The sequence below is a fragment of the Montipora foliosa genome, chromosome 3 (genome assembly GCF_036669935.1).
Source record: "Montipora foliosa isolate CH-2021 chromosome 3, ASM3666993v2, whole genome shotgun sequence".
NCBI classification, from domain to species: Eukaryota; Metazoa; Cnidaria; class Anthozoa; order Scleractinia; family Acroporidae; genus Montipora; species Montipora foliosa.
In genome coordinates, this window is record NC_090871.1 from 60,156,060 (window position 1) to 60,161,059 (window position 5,000).

The 5,000-nt window shown below is 41.3% G+C and overlaps 1 protein-coding gene across 6 annotated transcripts in view; it reads left to right on the forward strand.

The window, feature by feature from the left end:
* LOC137997842 (uncharacterized) overlaps window positions 1-5,000 on the forward strand; it is a 41,822-nt gene that overhangs the window by 19,992 nt on the left and 16,830 nt on the right. The window contains exon 1 of one of the 6 annotated variants that reach the window (XM_068844126.1): window positions 521-747. The exons of 2 other annotated variants lie outside the window; for them this stretch is intronic. The gene's annotated coding sequence lies outside the window, so the exon portion shown is untranslated. Of the gene's footprint in view, window positions 1-520; window positions 748-1,051; window positions 1,208-1,942; window positions 2,000-2,368; window positions 2,935-5,000 lie in introns of those variants that run through there. 3 more of the 6 variants (XM_068844130.1, XM_068844131.1, XM_068844129.1) reach the window with 3 other exon arrangements.

Below are 5,000 nucleotides of genomic sequence, written 5' to 3' on the forward strand. Positions count from 1 at the left end.
GACGTGACTGCATTTCCTTTCAATATGCGTATTCTCACGGTAGTTTTACAAGAATGCAGCAAAAAACAGAGAACAATCGACTCGCAACAATAATCGTTTCCTGATCACAGCTAACAATATCATTCGATGGAGACGTTGTTGCCTTTTCAATCTTTCCCAACTAATCATGGAAAAAATAATATCATTCCTGAAGCGCGCCATGTTTTCTTTCCGCGGAAAAAAATGGCCGTCACGGTTCACTTGTTCACTAATATTTAAATGCGAGCTTTAATATTGGCGTGACACAGGTGAAGTTAATATAAATGAAATTCGTCTCAATTAAATTCGACGTATATTAAAATCAGGTCTTATTGTCTTCGGTTTCAAGGAAACATTGCGTAAGATTCCTGAAAAAACAGGCATGACTGCTTTACTTTGTACTTTAAAAATTATTGCGAGCAATTTTGTTAAGGGCTTCATGTTTTAATACAAAACACGGGCTTTTTCTCAGTTTATAGAACCTGGTGCGAAGGTCGGTCGTCACCCGATTCTTACTGATATTTGCTTTTTAAATATCTTGACTGCTTGTCCTTTAACGGAAGTCTGGTACCTAAATTAATGCACCTTTTCCAAGAAAGATGATCAAAGATTCCAAGTAGACGAAAAGACTGAATTCGGCTTTTTCCGGGTTCTTAATTCATAAGCTCTGTTACAGCTGGTCGAAAGTTCACTTGAAGATCATTCAAAAGCAGCGCAGGCGACAGTAAGGTAAGACAAGCCATTTTCTGTCTAATATCTGACACAATTCAATGAGATGAAGCTGGCAAAAATCGAGATATATTAATTATTCGTAAAATCATCCGTGTCGCGTCACAGTTCACTTTCCGGGAAATTTTTTTAAATTTCAGGAAAATTATTATAAGCAAGGCTTAGCCGGGAATCACGGCTGTGGAGCGGCTTTGATCCAAACGCCGTACTTCACATGAGCCGAATCGAATGCAGTAGTTATTACAACTTTGCAATTTCCTTCAGTGATAGTACGCTTGTGTCAATTTCTGTCGGAGCTATTAAGTTCGGCGTCTGAATCAATTCAGCCGGGATTAATCAATTTGCGTCGGTCTAAATCGATTCGGCTGATGTGAAGTACGGCGTCTGAACCGGGCCTTAGTGAGTTTGTAGCTGCCCTAAAAAATAATTCAGCTGCTCGAATGTTCCAGGACAACTTCAGGTCTGTAGAAATTTCTAGGTGGCTTTTCTTGCCGGCGTCCGGAAATTCTGGTAATCGTGACGGGTCTGATCAATAACTTTTAATACTTAACATGGTCTTCCTTTTTTTTTCCGTAAATTTTAGGGAAGTATGATTGTCAAACAAACTCTGCCGAAAGTGATAGAAGTTATACATCTTCAAGTTTTGGGTTATTTCCAATATCAGAGTTGATTCTAACTCGGCTCAGTAAAATTCAAGCGATCTTCAAGGTGTTTTCAAAATCTCGACGCACTCTTCAGACTCTTCACTTCCATTTTGGGGGGAAAAGTTATCTTCTGTCCTCGATGTCCCTTTTCTCGCTGGCTCTAAGTGATACTTGCCGGGGACTGACTTTTGGCCTGTTGTCAAGCAACTATTGTAGCTGACCATCCTTCCCACGGGCTCATAACAGTTTATTTGTTCCTTCGACTCAACCTTTTTTTGTGTGTGTGTTGGGGAGGGGGGACCCACACTTTTTTAGAAAAGGCAACCAAAGTAGGATTCGAACTCGGTACTATCGATCTCAGACGTCCGTCCGTCGACAAGGGCTTTTTTTCAGCCAATTTCACGAGCCGTTGATTTCAGTCTACGGTTAAAAAATTCTGATCAGGTGATAACATTTTTTGTGGCTCTGCGGTTTCGAAAATACTGATCTCGTGACACTATTTTCTGTTGCTCTCCCCAAAGAGAAAAACGCGAAACGATGTTGACGAAACTGGCCGAAGCTATTACGGGAAACTCAGGAAAAGCCTTGTCCGAGGAAATAAGAAGCAGGTGGAAACTTTTCTTCAGATATTTTCTTTTCTCGACCATGTGAAGAACGAAGGACTAGCGCCACGTGGTCGGTATTTCCACAAAAAATGTTATCACGTGATCAGAATTTTTCAACCGCAGACTGAAAACAACAGTCCGTGAAGTGGGCTGAAAAAAAACCCTTGTACACGGACGTCTGAGTTCGCAAGTATCTCTTCATTCAAGGGCAATAGCGATGGCCACCAAACCACGGAAGACTACGTGACAGGGGAAATATGTATTGACGAATTGTGTGCGTGACCGGAAACGACTTTTTGCGTTTTCGTTGCTTGTAAATATCCGATTATCGTATGACTCGGTAAAGCCTGATTTCCATATGACCTTACAGCCGATTTCAGTGCAGTGTATAGACCCGGGTTTTTGAAACATGATTCGCCCGTGCATGATTCGCCCATCGTGATTCGACCATAATCACATGACTCTAACAAGAAGCGTGGAAACGGCGGTAAAACTCTTCGATAACAAGCGGGAGGCAGAGCCTGCATATGTAAAATAAAGGATGGCAAAGCAAAAAGTGGCCATACGGATTGTTTTCTACCAGAAGAACAACCTTGAGCGTTTGGAAAGGGGGCAATTTGAGGCCCGGCGGCACAATCAGTAGCATTTCTTGCGGTTGCCGATGTAATCATAGCCGACAAAATATATTTTGTGATCAAAAGCTCGCTCATGCTCGCATTCTTTCATTAACAGATAGGTGACGATGGTGTATTAGCAGCTTTGCTGGAATTTTGGAACACCGTTTACGCCAGAAGAAAAGCGAAAAGTACGGAAATGACAAAGTTAGCCGGCTGCGATCAGCTCAAAAAGGGTTACTGCATTTAAAGTAGCAACATTTGACCAGAGAAATACGTTCTGCAAGGATTTCTTCGACGGCAAATTATATTTTCCTCCAATATGTATGTATCCTTTTTGAGTTTTGAGCCTCATGACTATTAGTTATTGCCAGAGTTGACTCAATTTGTATCACTTCGGCGGCGCGACAGTAACATGTCAGTTTCATTTTGTCATTCGCATTTTCAAGTTGTGCTTCAACTTTTAATAGCTACATCTCGGCAAAATACGACAACAAATGACACGAAAGTACGACAACAAATGACACTACAATGTCCGCAAAGCGTATGCTCAATTAGGTATTTTACCCCGTACCCGAATTGTTCAATTAATTTTCTCTTCAAGTTTCAACACGAGTCGAAAATGTGTAACGCCGTCCTATCAAGAAATGTAATATTTCACTCATCAGCGATTGATGATGGCTTGAAAATAAATTATTGCAAGGGACAATTTCTGCCCTCTCACGCGTGTTGGTATTCATTTTTATCTCCTGTGATGAATTCAGTGAAAATACCATGTAATTGAGGTTTACCTGCTGAATAAGAGACGTGATGCGCCAGTCTAGTTAAACCGCGTCGATCTGCGCTGCTTTTGCCGATAAAAGCAGAAAATCGTGACTTACATGTATCTTAAATAAATGCTACCGAGGTTTTTACCTTAAATTTCGTCGAAAATAGTCTTATGTTTACACTTAAAATCTCTCATCATTTACGAAATTTGCTGAGCTGTGGTAGCCTCGCAGTCGAATCACGACGGGCGAATCATGCACGGGCGAATCATGTTTCAAAAACCCGGGTCTATGCACTGCACTGAAATCGGCTGTAAAATTGGCGAGGTCGGAAGCGTTGTAACGGTCGAGAAGAACTAGATTCAACTTCCCCGATCATCCAGACCGTGTGCCGCAGATCGCCGAAGACGCTGGGGACAAATGTTTCCATTTGCGTCTGCGACGTTGATCATATGGGAACCAGGATTTAACACATCTCACCGAGCTAATATTCGCCCGGTATTCTTAAGAAAAAGTATGAAACATTTTTTTAATACCATCGTAGAAACTTGTAAAGCATCCGTTTATGGGTTTTGATGGGAATCAATGCCGTGAACAACAGTTTTAAATGTGAACAACTGTAGGAAAGATATCATTGACGTCAACCATTGTCATTAATGTGCCAATCAGAGCCTCATTTCCTGTCGAAACAAATGGTTATGTTTTTGTGGTTGGCACAAGAAAGTTTGTAAACAGATATCTTCCCTATTCTATGGTTGATTGATGGAATGTGGACCATGGACTTCGAACTACGGAATTAAACTGAGATATTGAGCAAGATATTGTAACATACAAAAACACTGAAAGATTGTGAACTTAAAAAGGAAATCAGCTAAAAAATCCTTCGAACAAAGTGTAGGCTACCAGTAGCCTCTTATTTTCATTTATTACTCTACCCAGTTTCTGCCTAATGAACAATCTAGTTCATATTATTGGAATGACGTCGCATTTGAGTAAAAATGTTATTGAACCGGACACATCCATATTGAATATATGTTGTTAAAATTGCATCCATTGGAAACTCGGAAAAAATCCGAGCTTCAGATGGGATTTGAACCCACGACCCTCCTTGATCAAGTCGGATGCTCTAATCCCTGAGCTACTGGAGACTCTATGGTGAGCAAGGGTGAAATGAGGGTCTTTGACTCGAACTGCATCGCGTGGTTACAAATCCAAGTAACGACTGCCAACATAGCTCACAACTCCGTATTGTTCGTTAAATTCAGTTCAAATCAATTCAATGGTCCATTTCCGAGTTGTTGTTTGCCTCCGTTTCAACACGAGTCGACGTCGAGTGCAGAGATGGCGCAGTGGTGAGAGCACTAGCCTCCCACCATTGTGGCTCGGGTTCGGTTCCCAGATCCGGCGTCATATGTGGGTTGAGTTTCTTGGTTCTCTACTCTGCACCGAGAGGTTTTCTCCAGGTACTCCGGTTTCCCCTCTCCTCAAAAACCAACATTTGACTTGATTTGTGTTAATTATTAATTTCAGTTTACAGTGTCCCCAATTAGTGCTCCAGCGCTAGAAGGACAAGACACTTAAATAAAGTTCCTTTCCTGTTCAAATGGAAATGAGTTTAATTTG